A 16,102-nucleotide genomic window follows, 5' to 3' on the forward strand; every position below is an offset into this window, starting at 1 on the left:
TGATCAGCTCAATTTGCAGGAGTGCGCTGTACACCTGTCATAATTACCTCTGCCATCTCGCCTTCACGCTCAAAGGTCTCTGCTCACCTGACTCATCTCTGCACTCGCCTGAATGTACTTACCTACATTGGGTAAGTTAAAAGCAACTCGAAGTTAAAAGTTTCCAGTGTTCAGGGCAGCTCTTCCCTAAGCCTTCATCTAGTGATGCTCTGCCCTGGTGGGTTTGGGTGTTAGTCTTAGAGCTTCAGGAAGTCGCCGAGGCTCAATCAGATCTTGTTGCATTACATTCAATGCTGTAATTTTTTTACAGCTGAAACTTTTAACTTCCCAATGTAGGGGGGTATTTCTACCCCCCTACATTGGGGGGTAGAAATAAGAACATAAGGATAAAGATAACTGTAGAAGGCCTATTGACCCATACTAGTCAGCTCCTCTTTATAACCACCCAATCTCATTCATATGCATGTCTAACCTACGCTTGAAACAATCAAGGGCTCCTACTTCTCTTAGAAAATAGCCTAAGCTACTCTGTCCCTTTGAGATATGTTTTATTGCCTCAATAAACGTACTTGAACTTGAACTCGCCTACAAGTGTGTACAAGGTGGTCCAAGAGCTCTCTATAGCCCGCGCCTCTCCATCTCAAGGTGTATTTACTTTTTTGTGTCTGCAGAATCGAGGTTTTAGCTCTTGGACCCGGCCTTTCTAACCAATTTATTTTTTCCTCTATTATATCTACTACATATATTTATCTCTATAGTACAGGGAGTCCCTCCCCCAGTAAACTCCTCTAAGCCATGTAAAGTGAGTCCCTGCCACTGTAAACTCCTCTGGGCCATGTATAGTGAGTCCCTCCCACTGTAAACTCCTCTGGGTCATGTATAGTGAGTCCCTGCCACTGTAAACTCCTCTGGGCCAAGTATAGTGAGTTCCTGCCACTGTAAACTTTTCTGGGATATGTATAGTGAGCCCCTGCCACTGTAAACCTCCTCTGGGCCAAGTATAGTGAGTCCCTGCCACTGTAAACTCCTCTGGGCCAAGTATAGTGAGTTCCTGCCACTGTAAACTCCTCTGGGCCATGTATAGTGAGCCCCTGCCACTGTAAACCTCCTCTGGGCCAAGTATAGCGAGCCTCTGCCTGTCTCTCGCCACTGACCAGTTTCTGGCGACATTTAAGATAATTGCCGCCCGTGGTATTTATAACGACCCGGGTTGACCTCCGGACGTGTTGACCCAGTGGTCTCTTTGGTGTGACCTTGGGGCTACCTCGGGGACCCGCGTTCGAGCCTCGAGTGTGCCGGGCCGACCCAAGGCCGGGGGTTCCTAGTGCAAGGGATGTGGGTGGGAGGGTAAGGTGAACACCAAACATACACGCACACACACACACACACACACAGGGTTTGACCTACATATGTAGGTGCAGGTGTGGGGGACTGCAAGTGCTTTGCTGTATCCAGGAACTGTGACACCGCTATCAATGCTCTGCAACATCACCCAGCAATGATCACTTGGCAGCTTCATCACAAATTCATGAAATGACGGCATGAGCAGCGACCATAACACACACTCTCGGGTCCTCTCAGTGCCCAGCGACACTTCGCCAACACCTGCCTGTGGTAACTGATTGGTTGTGGTAGTTGGAGGTTGTGGTAGTTGATCTGGTTGTGCTACCATTAGATAGTGGTAGCCGAAGGGCTGGTGCTGCTACCGGGAGGTAGAGGTCGCCGGAGGACTGGTGGAGCAGACGAATGACCCTGCTTGGTATGACTGCTGTGTGTCTGACCCACATACCGGCCTCTCCTGCCGACTCTCACACCGCCACGGGGAGGGTAGGTTCTAGCACTGGAGAGAGAGAGAGAGAGAGAGAGAGAGAGAGAGAGAGAGAGAGAGAGAGAGAGAGAGAGAGAGAGAGAGAGAGAGAGAGAGAGAGAGAGAGAGAGAGAGAGGCAGACAGACAGACGTTTGCTTCATTGATTGACAAGAGCCAGAGTTCACGAAGCATGTAAGTCCCTCCCTGCGAAACCAGTATATCTTTCCTCAATCATATCGCCTTAGTTTATATTTATTAAGCAGTATATGAGCTCCTGAACCCCTCAACCCAAGGTTACGATTGTGATGGATAACCTCGTTGTGTTTCGCAATTCAAAATCTGTTCAATAATTGTAAATTACGTCGCCATCATTAGGGAAAGATGAACCAGGTTTCGTAATGGGACACTTAAGTGTTTGATGAATCTGGTCGGCGAGGCAAGACTTTGTCACACACACACACACACAAGAAGCTGACGGGATAGGCTACTTCCCTAACTGGTCCACAGGTGGCGCCTTTTCTAACCTGTTCTGGTCACTAGTTGTTTGTGTCCTCCAGTAACATGTATTGTGTTGCAATTTAATGAGTTGTATCCTGTTCTATACACACACGCGCGTGTATGTGTGTATTTACTAGTTGTGTTTACTAGTTGTGTTTTTACGGGGGTTGAGCTTTGCTCTTTCGGCCCGCCTCTCAACTGTCAATCAACTGTTTTTACTAACTACTTTTTTACTAACTACTTTTTTTTCCCACACCACACACACACACCCCAGGAAGCAGCCCGTGACAGCTGACTAACTCCCAGGTACCTATTTACTGCTAGGTAACAGGGGCATTCAGGGTGAAAGAAACTTTGCCCATTTGTTTCTGCCTCGTGCGGGAATCGAACCCGCGCCACAGAATTACGAATCCTGCGCGCTATCCACCAGGCTACGAGGCCCCACTACGAGGTGTGTGCATGTGTGTGTGTGTGTGTGTGTGTGTGTGTAAACACATACAAGTATAAAAAAAACATTTAACTGATACAAGAACATATCTCCCAGTCGAAGTCTTTCACAAGTCTGGAAGCCTCCAGCATCGTCCTTGTGAAACCACCAAGAAATGTGTATGACCTGTGTATGTATACACGTGTGTCACGTGCCTATGTGTATGTGTCGAAACATGGATTAAAGTATACATTTATGTACATTTACAAATCGGCCTATATACATTTCCATACACTCTCTGGTTAATGTGTATATGGGGAGTAGAAATAGCCTAAGCTACTCTATCCCTTTGAGATGTATTTTTTTCTTGTCTCAATAAACATACTCGAACTTGAATGTGAATATGTATATTTGGTTAACGTGTGTATGTGTGTGTGTGACATATTAAAATCACGTGCCCGAGTTCAAAGTGATGCTCACGAACGAATGTAAATACGCTTGCTAATATATTCACCGAGAGTACATGCCGTTCTTGAACAGCGACTTCAAGCAACTTATTTATTTATTTATATACAAGAAGGTATATTGGGTTTGTGAGGGTACATAGCATAGTGTTTACATTCTTGTAAAGCCACTAGTACGCGCAGCGTTTCGGGCAGGTCCTTAATCTAGCAGATAATTTTAAGTAGGTAACTTCTACTATAATTTATAAAATGTTAATAGGTACTTTGCAAGAAAAAAAATAAGAAAGATTAGTAGGTATATTAAAGCACATCGATAGCTCTGACTGATAGCACTGACAGCTTGATTGATAATTTAACAAAGATTAATAGGCACAATACAGCATATTGATAACACATATATGACGACAGCAATGATCACAATGGTAAAGTTGTTTGGCTTAGGTACATAAATATTAGGGAGATTGGGTAGCACTAGATACAGTGCGAGTTTAAAGCACATGGTAGGAAACCAAGAAGATGAAATTAGGTACTTTTTGTTTTTGTTTTTGAATGAGGCAAAAGTTGGACAGCTTTTCAATTCACTAGGGAGTGAGTTCCATAGACTGGGTCCCTTTACTTGCATAGAGTGTTTACACAGATTAAGTTTGACTCTGGGGATATCAAAGAGATATTTTTTCTGGTGTGGTGATATTGGGTCCTATTACATCTGTCCATGGAGTCTCAGAGCAGGGTTTGCATTTAAGAACAGGGTTTTGTAAATGTAATTGACACAAGAGAATGTGTGGAGGGAGTTAATATTTAGCATGTTTAGGTTTTAAACAAGGGGGCTGAGTGTTGTCTTAAAGCAGAGTTTGTTGTTATTCTGATAGCAAATTTTTGCTGGGTGATGATGGACTTGAGGTGGTTTGCAGTGGTTGAACTATTTAAAACGATCAACGGGCCTGAAAATCTTGATCCAGAAAACAAGAGAGAAATATTCTACTTACAGAAACACCGCGCAGCATACGTTTAACAATGCTGGTATGAAGCACTGAAATAGTATGCAGCATTTAATCAAATTTAATTTTATTTAAGTACAGGTAAAGTGCTTTCATCCGTTTTCTTTAATAAGGTTTAAAAACGCCCAAAGCAATAACAAGACAATTCGAATACCGTGAACACATCTCCAGGGAATTATTTTCGCCATGGGAACCTCCTGGCGTGGAGAGTATAATTTATAGTAACAAGGTGTTGTGTAAAAGGTGTGGTCGTCAGAGTCGTTATGACACGCGACCAAAACAACACAATTATGATGCAATACAAATAACACAAACTTATCACATACACATTTTATTAAGGATTCGCCCAAGATAAATAATCCATTCAGTAATATTGAAAAATTACCAGCCATATGCAACTGATAAATTATATATGTCGTACCTAGTAGCCAGAACTCACTTCTCAGCCTACTATGCGAGGCCCGATTTGCCTAATAAGCCAAGTTTTACTGAATTAATATATTTTCTCTAATTTTTTTCTTATGAAATGATAAAGCTACCCATTTCATTATGTATGAGGTCAATTTTTTTTATTGGAGTTAAAATTAACGTAGATATATGACCGAACCTAACCAACCCTACCTAACCTAACCTAACCTATCTTTATAGGTTAGGTTAGGTTAGGTAGCCGAAAACGTTAGGTTAGGTTAGGTTAGGTAGGTTAGGTTGTCGAAAAAACATTAATTCATGAAAACTAGGCTTATTAGGCAAATTGGGCCTTGCATAGTAGGCTGAGAAGTGAGTTCTGGCTACTAGGTACGACATATATATATATATATATATATATATATATATATATATATATATATATATATATATATATATATATATATATATAAAACGCTACACATGCGTTTCCACACTGGCCAGTACCTACCTCCAACACAGCACAAGCGAAGGGGGTGGCGCTGCTGCTTTCAGATAAACGCAGAACGCCATCAAATACAGAGGTCTGGCACACTGTTACACCTTTGTTCCCATCGGCTCGTGGGGAAAAATGTGCATTGAAGTTCCTGAAGAAACTGGGCGACAAACTGATCCGTGTTACAAAAGACCAGAGAGCGAAAAGCTTCTTGTTCCAGCGCCTCAGTGTCGCAATTCAGAGGGGACACGCCTGCTGCATCTTGGGCACGAGTCCAACCTCGGAGGAGTTCGGGGTGGTGCTTGACTTGCAACAATGATTTAATCTTTTTTTTTACATTTATTAATGTATCCCGTTGGTGTGTTTTTCATTTTACTTGTAATAGTCATGTTATGTATATGTTAATGCCTCCTTTTGTAATCATGTACAATTTAGTAGTCCCCCGTGGCGTTGTGGTAAAACACTCGCCCGGCGCTTCGCGAGCACTTTGGCCAAGGTTCGTATCCTGGCTGGTGAGGATAGACTGGGCGCCAGTCCTTAACTGTAGCCTCTGTTCACCCAGCAGGGAATGAGTACCTGGTTGTTAAACGATTTGGCGGATCGTATTCCAGGGAAAATTAAGATTAAGGACCTGCCCGAAACGCTATCCTTACTAGTAGCTTTACAAGAATGTAAAAATTCGTATTTATAAAAATATAAAAAATATGAATAAAAGGTCCCTACATATATATATTTATATAAGGGATGATGGAAGAAGACAATATGCGTACGTGGGAACCCCAACAAGGCTCCCCCGGTGCTGCATATCCTCTTCGCCGAGGGTCCCTACACATACTAGAGGCAGCACCCCAACATAATATTGTACAATATGAACATACAGAGATCCGTCGCTCCCTCGGAATACTTGTATACATAATAACTGTATTATTCTTATTAATATTACCAAGATAGACGAGGAATCGCTGGATTGATACAAGCACGGGTTAGACCACATATATATATACTTGAATCACCTATCTAGTGGCCACGGAAGGTACAGGAAGCCGGCAGCTTGCCAAAGAGCCTCCCACCTTTCTCGAGATTTTCCAAACTGGACTTGGAAAAGCAGTATGAGTTTGTGTGGATATAAATAAGAGTTATGATGACCAGACCACACACTAGAATGTGAAGGGACGACGACGTTTCGGTCCGTCCTGAACCATTCTCAAGTCGATTGAGAATGTGACTTGAGACTGGTCCAGGACGGACCGAAACGTCGTCGTCCCTTCACCTTCTAGTGTGTGGTCTGGTCATCATACTTTAGCCACGTTATTGTGACTCATCGCCTGCATAAATAAGAGTTGCCTCGAACTGCTCACAGGTTTTCTGCACTTTCCTTAGTTTTGTTCTTAATTATGTCGATTTTAGTGAGAAAACATTCAGGCAATAAGTTACAATTCGCGTTTTCAGACTTCCCAGACACACGCACTACCCACTGGACCATGATGAGTATTTTATCTGTCATAGGTATTTGATTTCCACTGCGTGTCTAAAACCTTCACATTCGGTACCTAGAGTGCGTCCACTCACCCACCCGGAGGTCGTCCACCGCACTCTCCTTCACTCTCAGCGTCCACTCACCCATCCGGAGGTCGTCCACCGCACTCTCCTTCACTCTCAGCGTCCACTCACCACCCGGAGGTCGTCCACCGTACTCTCCTTCACTCTCAGCGTCCACTCACCATCCGGAGGTCGTCCACCGCACTCTCCTTCACTCTCAGCGTCCACTCACCACCCGGAGGTCGTCCACCGCACTCTCCTTCACTCTCAGCGTCCACTCACCACCCGGAGGTCGTCCACCGCACTCTCCTTCACTCTCAGCGTCCACTCACCACCCGGAGGTCGTCCACCGCACTCTCCTTCACTCTCAGCGTCCACTCACCACCCGGAGGTCGTCCACCGCACTCACACATTCCGAGTGTGTGCTGCCGGTCTTATGTGGTGTAGCTGTTGCTGTTTTTCTCGTTGTTAGATACATTACTGTTAATAATACTCTGATTTTTAGTAATATTCTTATTCTAAGTAACACCCTAATTTTAGTAATATTCTTATTGTTGGTAATATTATTTTATACTTTTGTCACATTAGTTCTACTGAATGATTATATTACTTTTACTTTGTATTTGCTAATGATATTGCCAGTAAAGTGAAATCGTGCCTAACTACTGGGGTTTCTACGACCAGCTGAAGACACTAAGACCTGGTCAAAAACAAAGGCTGGGAAGATTGCGCATAAAAAAAAAGTGACACATTTCTGCACAAATTGTGTACAAGCATCGTAAACAAAGGGGAGTAACTGATGGAAAGGGGGGTAGAAATAGCCTAAGCTACTCTATCCCTTTGAGATGTATTTTTTTCTTGTCTCAATAAACATACTTGAACTGGTGGAACACAGAACTAGGTGAGATACCTAACGGACAGGAAACAAAGAATCAGTCAGACTGGCGCAGGGTAAGAGGACTTCAAACACTTTGAAGTCCTCCAAAGTGTTTAAATCTATTCTATTCGTGAACTATGTAAATTATTTAACCCTGATGGGGGGGGGCCGGTGGAGGAGGAAACAAATGAACAGAGGTGCTTTCATCCTGATGCCGCTGTTCACCTAGCAGTACATAGGTACCTGGGAGTTAGACGGCTGCTACGGGCTGCTTCCTGGGGATGTGTAACAAAAAGAAGGCCTGGTCGTAGACCGGGCCGCGGGGACGCTAAGCCCTGAAATCATCTCAAGATAATCTCAAGATTATGGTAAAGTTCCACAGACTACAGAGATGGTACGATAAGTGGCTGCTAGAGTTCAACCCAAATAAGTTTAAGGTGATGAAAATGGAGATGTGGAATAGGAGAGTTAAGGAAATTGAAATTGAAATAAGTTCATTGAAGTAAAATACACAAAAAGGGATGAGGTAGCTCAAGCTATTCTCAGCCCGTTCAGTACATCGTGTTCATACATATATAGACACATCACAAACAATAAACATATTACCGAACATTGTGAGAGATAAACATATACATTTCCTCCTTTACACACAGTTAAGGACAACAAACTCCCAGAAACAACTAAAGAAAATAAACAACAAGTATCTAGAAAAGCGAGATAACCTTGGTGTCACAGGCCAAACTGGCGACCATCAAAACTTCCCTCAGGAAACTAACAGTAATGTAGAAGTGAATGTTAAACAACCTACGTGAGATCAGTCCTAGAATATGCAGCACCGGCTTGGAATATCCACTCCAGAAGGCATACAATGTGAAAAGGTGCAAAGATTTTTCCTGCCGGCACTCGAAAAGAGAGCGGAAACATGACACAGACATATAAAATACTTTGGGTAATTGCAGGGTGGAAAAAGAAGAAATGTTTGAAATAAACATTAATACATCGAAAGAGCACAGATGGAAAGCTAGATACAAAGATTTTTACAAAGCTGAGCCATTGAGATGTGAGAACATTTTGCTTTCGTGTAATAGTATAAAACTGAATTACCTAATCGAGAAGGTAAGCCTCGTAGAAGCCAATTCAATCCACATTGTATTCAACGTCCGAAGGGTGGAAAGGCGGGACCCTAGAGCTGAGGCTGTACACACACACACACGTCACAGATATGTTAGGAAGTTTTCTTTTAGCGTGAGAGTAGTGGAAAAATGGAATGCACTTAAGGAACGGGTTGTGGAAGCCAGTTCTATTCATAATTTTAAAACTAGGTATGATAGGGAAATGGGACCGGAGTCATTACTGTAAACAACCGATGGTTTGAAAGGCGGGATCCAAGAGTCAATGCTCGATCCTGCAGGCACAAATAGGTGAGTACACACACACACAGGCCTCCCGGCTGAGTGAACAGAGCTCTGAATTCGTAGTCCTAAAGGACTGGGTTCGATCCCCAACGGAGGCGCAAACAAATGGATAGTTTCTTTCACCCTGATGCAGCTGTTCACCTGGTATCAAATAGGTACCTGGGAGTTAGAGAGCTGCTACGGACTGCTTCCTGGGGATGTGTGTGTTATAGAGAAATATATGTAGTAAACATAGAGGAAAAAATAAATTGGTTAGAAAGGCGGGGTCCAAGAGCTAATAGCTCGATTCTGCAGATACAAATAGTAAATAAATACACACATATAAGGCACGGTCCCTGCGTATAGAAGCTCAACTCATCCGTTCCCAGAATACCTGCTTATTAGGACCACGAATGAGTAGATTATTGGGAGGCGGCAAGTAATTGAGACTCAGATTATCATACTTTATTGATTGTTACAGTATTTTACAAACGGTGTTGGTTGGTGTAGTTCTGTGCACTCACCTTCGTATGCTTGCAGGGCAAGCATCGACTCCTGGGCTCCGCCTTCCAGGCTGCCTGCCCATTTCCTATATTAATTATTGAAACCGCGCACAGAGACCGTTTTTTTACCTATTTTTGCGGCTTGCGAAGAGAATGAACTAATTCTTATGGCCCCCGCTACTTACAGCGAGGCCTAAGAACTAGATCCTTCTCCTTACAAACATTTGAAGTCCCCAGACTTCTTGTGGATTCCGTGGAAGCCTTGGTTGTATAACGCAGACCATGTTGTGGTACAGCGGGGTAAGGTGCGTAGCTGGGAGTACCCTGAACGCTGGTTCGAGCCACTTCATTGCTCCAAATTATTTTCTCAAAGGAGAGAATGTTGAAGTGCTTGATCGGCCAGGTTGTGGCTGTGGGACTGCTGGACGTAGTCTCACTGGCCTTCTGTTGCACTGTGAGGTTGGAGGGGTAGCACACCTCTCGAAACGTGTCACAGGTAAACACACACATGCATGAGCTTAGTAAAAAAAAACAAAGCGTGTGTATACGTATGGAATGTGAAATCACTTTTTTTATATTCTGAAATTACATCTCAACATATACCAACATACAGACAGTACACAACCACACCAGCATAGATAAGAGCACAGGTGTACACCACAACATACACCAACATACTCACAACATACAGGACCAGAGCGGCGGTAATATGGTGTACCGCTGACTGACCGATTGACCCATCAGTACACAACCACATTGTCGCTACGTGTACCGCCCTCTCCCAGGTACACACCCGCCCCTCCTAGGTACACACCCGCCCCTTCCAGGTACACACCTGTCCCTCCTAGGTACACACCTGCCCCCCTCCAAGGGACACACCTCTCCCCTCACAGGTAAAACGCTTCCCTGTTTTTATTTTTATATTCAAGAGCCCCAGTTTCTCTCTTTTTTTTTTTAATTGACCATCCAAAAGTTCAGATTTTAGACAATATAATGACCTTCAATCGAGGTAACGTTTTATACAAAATCTGGATTCATCTTTGAGCTTTCTAATAAATTTTATACCGTGTTTTAACAGTAATAGCTAATTGAGAATTTTGAACTTAAACAACTTTTAAAACCTCGTCTAAAAGCCTACTCCACTTAGAAAGAAAAACTCTTAAATCTTACTTGAAATTTTGCTTAACTCTTTGAAGAGCCAAACACAGATACACACCCTGTCAGCTCTGAACACAGTGTTGAACCTCGCATAGTCTGTGAACCTTGAACGCAAACCGTGAATCTGTATGCAAGCCTGCAGCGTTGCATTATGGAATGACCCTACGAGCAGCCACTGAACCTTAAAGGCAAACTTCACGCTCAAAACAGCACCTTAAATACACACTTAACCCGTCAGCGTTGTCATATACACAAACACAGATCACCCTACAAACACCTGAGTTCGAACAAATTACTAACATTGAAACACACAAATATTGAATTTTGGCCACGATGATGAATTCCCAAAGGATATCTAAACATTTTAAACCAAAGTAAACACAATCCACACACGTACTGACGAGTGTATAGAGGCGGACACACACACACACACACACACACACACACACACACACACACACACACACACACACACACACACACACACACACACACACACACACACTCATTAATCCCAGCAGTGTCCAATAACTCAAAGGTCCTAGTTATCACTGTCGCTCGGAGGTGGGTAGGTGACTGGACGGGCGGTGATAGGTAAGTTGGATAGGTGGGCGGAGGTGGGTGTGTGGATGGTCAGCCGTAGGTGGGTGTGGGGATGGGCGGCCGGAGGTGGGTGTGTGGATGGGCGGCCGGAGGTGGATGTGGGGATGGGCGGCCGCCAAGTTCTAATAAGCAGAAACTCCTTGCCTTCGGTCACACACGAATATCAACTCGAATAGTCACGAAACCTTGGGCTATCCCTCTCCCTTCCTTTCCCCCAGTACCAGAGTATAAAAGGATAGAGGCACTGGACCCGGCTGGATAGACACACACGGATATATTAGGGTAAATATACAGGTAGCGAGGGAGCGCCGGCATCCCTTGGTCCTGCTGCTGGCTTCTTCCTTCAGGTGGCGTTGAAATCTCCTTGCTTTTTTCACAATATATTTCTCAATCGATCACAGAATTTGTCCATTTGACATGCTGTCTACAAGCATCTAGGACGCCATTTCTATTGTTTACCTCAGCTGTTACCTCTAAACGCAGTACTAGACTCGCAGCCCAGATGGACATAAACAATATGTTTACACGAATGAAAAAAAATATATCTATGTATATATCACACACATGAAACACCTACCTCTGGGCGAGCCGTGCTGCTGCGTATTTCCACACCTGCAAACTATCCCAAACACTGCACTAATCTAACACTAAAGTGGGCGGTGTATGTATCCACTTTATCCATGCATTATGTATATACGTGTAGGTGTAGAGAGAGCAGCGTGTACACCCTCCCTCACCAACCAGCGACACCTGACTGACTTGACTTTACCTGGACACCTAAGACATTCCTGGCCCGCCCCGGGAGTTGCCACCACCATCTCTTACAACCTTATTTTATCCTTCAGTTATAAAACAATTGAATGTCACCTTTACATAGAAAATAAACAAGCGCTATGAAATCTTTCAAGAGCTGCAAATTACAAAGTAGATATTCGTTTTGTTTGAAATAAAATTAAATATAGCGACGGCCAGCCAGCCTTCGCTATCAAGATAAGTTTGTCATTTAACTCAAGTTTAAACCCCGGACATGGCAGAAACATTTCTCATCCTGTCTGTGTTAACCAAGAGCTAAGGTCTCTTCCCATGTAATGCCACGTATATGATGGGCGTATGTCAAGGTATTTTCCACTGTTATCTCAAATATACTTACAAAAAACATAAACCAGCATCTTGGTCGCCGCTAAGTCGGGCGGACCAGCTGTCAGAAACCTTCGTGGGGTTTCTCACCACCATCAACATCTCAATACAAACCTTCTCGCTACCCCTCCAACATTATTTTACAAATACACCACATATTTACCACCTTCATTCAATCCCTTAGAATCACATATATATCAACAGAACATGATTTAAGCGAGTTATCGATGTATTGTTTGATGCCGCGCTTAATAATAGCAATGATGATCGCTCGAGCTAGCCTCGCCGAGGGCTCTTGGAAATTCTTGGGTCACACACTTTGCCATCCGCCAAGGCGCGTCAAAAGAAAGTCTCGACTGGTTTTAGCATCTAATAACTTTTTTTTTCCCCCGCCGAGGTAATAACATGCTACAGTGAAATCTCGCATTACAAAATGAATGGAACTGTTTAGTAGTTCCGTTGGAAAGGCCCAAGGTCCGATGTGACCGGTCACATCGAGACCATTTTCATTTATCGAAACATTAATGAATTAATATTTCTATGCCACATATTTTTGTCTGCACAGAATAGTTTATTACAAATTCACGCTCAGCGAGGTTAGTGGCGAAATAAAAAATAAAAATAGAACTGTAAACATAATAGTGTTTACAATTCTATATCCTACTTGTTTATACCTTTTGTATATACACATTATTGGGCTAATATGCAAGGTCCGATGTGCCTATTAGGTAGAATATTTTTTTTAATTTTCAAACATTGTTTCCAATTATTGTTTTTTTCTATTGATAATAATCTTATTATATTAGGAACACGACCTGCTGACTTAGTTTGATATTAGCAAAAGCACGTACGTGTTTGTAACGTGTATATAACGTGTTAACAGAGGTGTAAACTTATGACAGACCGGTCTTAATTGGGCCAAAATGTTATAATGGAATGGTATAATATAATTACCAAATGAAGCATTTGAGATTATCATACAAGCCCTTAAAACTACTATAGATGGAATGGACAAAATATATATTGTTGAATCCAAAATAAGTCATGTTTTGTACTATAAATTTGATAAATCAATGGCAACAACCTTTTCTCAGGTCTTATATAATACATGTAACTAGGTCCAAGATGACATGTTAGGCCTGGGATTACTTATTTAGGCCTAGAACATGTTAATGATTATGCTATTTTCATTTTTGTAATACTTTCAGAATTCAGATTGCACAAAACTTGGACTTTTGGGGGAATAACTCTACATTTTCACATTCCATCAGTAAAAGCAATAGGCACTATAATTTTTGTAAGAAGAGTTACATTACTGCATGACTGTATTGTATGTTTAAAATCAGACCCGTCATTCAGTTTAACAAATATTTCTCTTAACACCTGCAGACACAAAGGCCATTCTTGGGCTGGCAAAATTGGCAGTCTCATAAAAAAAACAAATTTAGTTTGGATCCACTGTTTTGCTGTTTTTTTTTATTGACTTTAATTTTTCATAATTTGAATGAGGATAAGGCGTAGGATAAATTCTATTATCACAACCTTCTTATTATTTGCAGATCGAGCCTTTCTAATATGTTTCATCTTTAGCGGCCATTTAAATTCAAGCATTTATAAATTATAAGCTTACTACTTTTCCCTGAAAACAGGACTGCCATGATTTATTCTATTATTTTTTACCTTTGATAAGCTGCTGGCTTTCTGTCCCTGTCAAGGGCACTAGAGATGGTGGGCCTTGGGTAAATTCAGGTCAATTCAGATGGTTTATATTATTCCAACTTTAAAAGCCTGTTATAATTACAACTCTCAAGAGAACAGCATGCATATTTATCAAGGTATTCACTACGTACAACGACCTTGCTCATCCTTACTTAAAATTCTACTCTTTCATGTGTACAACATGCATTCAAATTTCACTTCGTTAAAAGCTAGTCTATGCTTAACACACTAAGTAATCCCATTACCTTGACCTATACTTCATTAAATGCTTTGCATTTGAATTCTGGACAAAACCTACAAAAATTTCATAATATTGTAGGCTACTTCTATTGCTAATTAACAAATCAAAATGCTCCACATGACCATCATCCTTGCCTGAATATGCAGCTCAGTGTCATATCAAATTTAACAACTAATCATTGCATTAAACCCAATAGCCTACCTACAAACTCTAAACTGACCTAGGATGATACCTTACATAAAATTTCGGTACAAGTACCAGTGTTACCTCAGACTGAGATATTGGAACAATTATCATATTTGAAACACAAGATGAGATGTTGCTAGCCAATTTCCTACTCAGCTTCTCAACTTTGCACAAAACTTATCCCGCATCCAGATGTTTAAATTGATTAACCACTCCCCCTATTCACATTTATTTCACAATTTCTTGCACCCACCCCTTCTCAAGTAACAATTTTACTTTAAATCCTCTCACAAATCAATACAAAATTTCCAGTAGTCTACATAAATTTACTTTATTCTCTGCTAAACTGAACATCTGAATAAATAAATTTTGACTAATGCCAATTACTCATATTAGGCCTATATACTCTAAACATTCTTACCTTAACCTCCCTCAAGACCCCATCAATGTTCACTATATTGAGATATGATGAATCACAGAATCCTGGAATACATTTACATTAATATCAAACCAGTCAATCATTACATCACTAATTTCACGGTGTTACATAAGCCTCCCTGGATTGGTTCCTTCTCAGTTACAGCCCTGCTCTTGTGCCAGGTAAGTCCACTACAGGCTCAGCATAGCCCGTGCTACTTGGAACTTTTTGTTCCTAGTAGCTGAATCTAAAACAACATGGTACCTTCTCTTAATAATTACTTATATTATTAATTCACATATGCACTACTTCCTACACAAACATTTCACAACAAAATTATAATGAAGATAACGCATGTTTACAAGTTTTATCAAGTTTTATCGGATACTTTGATGAATTGGTATAAGCATTTGTCAAGTGCTAGGCAAGTTCGACTATATAGTAGGTCTTAGTACTACAACAATGCCAACAGTATGGAAGAATTATGTGATGGAACACTACTCTTCCAACCTGTCCTTCTACAAAGAACGTCGCTTTTCGCTTGTATGCGTTATATAAGGCCAAAAATTGTTGTACTACAAAATAGTAGTGGCTCGCAAAAGTGATGTACTGTCCTGTTTTCTCTTTTAGGTTCTCTGTTTGGTTATGAGGACACTTTAAAGTGTCCGTTTTCTTGATGTTGGGAAACCTTAGGAGGAAAAATCGAGAAACTGAACACGCACTGTAAAGATATGATGATTCTTACCTTATATTATTGAGAATAACAATATTTCTCATTATGGAAAAAAAATTCACATTTTATAACTCATCTATAACAGAAAAATGAGGTACTGTAGATGCATCATGATGAAAGTCATTGCGATGATACCATGTTGCCTACACTGTGAGGGGTGCCATAGCAGTCATCTTTCACTGCACATAAATGCTTTGGATGCAAGTTATGATGGTCTTATTTAACAGCAAACACAGAAATCCAAGTTCTTGCATTTCATCTGCCATGAAACTCTATCTACAACTTTGTGTAAAAGAAGGAACTTCGAAATTACGTACTATATATTCAGTAATTAGAATTTCTAAAAAGGCTACTCAGTATTTTCCATGTTTTTTCCCCTGGTCAACATGAACATCACTGGTTGTTTTATACGATGTGATGCAATCTCTGCAACTAGGATAAAAAATATAAAGAATGAAACTTGCCATAATAACCATGTTCCACAATTGTTGGCTTTGA

The 16,102-nt window shown here is 41.5% G+C and overlaps 1 protein-coding gene across 3 annotated transcripts in view; it reads right to left on the reverse strand.

Moving 5' to 3' along the window:
• Positions 1–11,911, reverse strand: part of LOC138368616 (unconventional myosin-XV-like) — a 114,310-nt gene extending 102,399 nt beyond the window's left edge. For all 3 annotated transcript variants that reach the window (XM_069331208.1, XM_069331209.1, XM_069331207.1), the window contains exon 1: positions 11,748–11,911. The gene's annotated coding sequence lies outside the window, so the exon portion shown is untranslated. The remainder of the gene's footprint in view (positions 1–11,747) is intronic.
• Positions 11,912–16,102: the final 4,191 nt, after the last annotated feature.

The sequence above is a fragment of the Procambarus clarkii genome, chromosome 25 (assembly GCF_040958095.1).
Source record: "Procambarus clarkii isolate CNS0578487 chromosome 25, FALCON_Pclarkii_2.0, whole genome shotgun sequence".
In the NCBI taxonomy this organism is placed as follows: domain Eukaryota; kingdom Metazoa; phylum Arthropoda; class Malacostraca; order Decapoda; family Cambaridae; genus Procambarus; species Procambarus clarkii.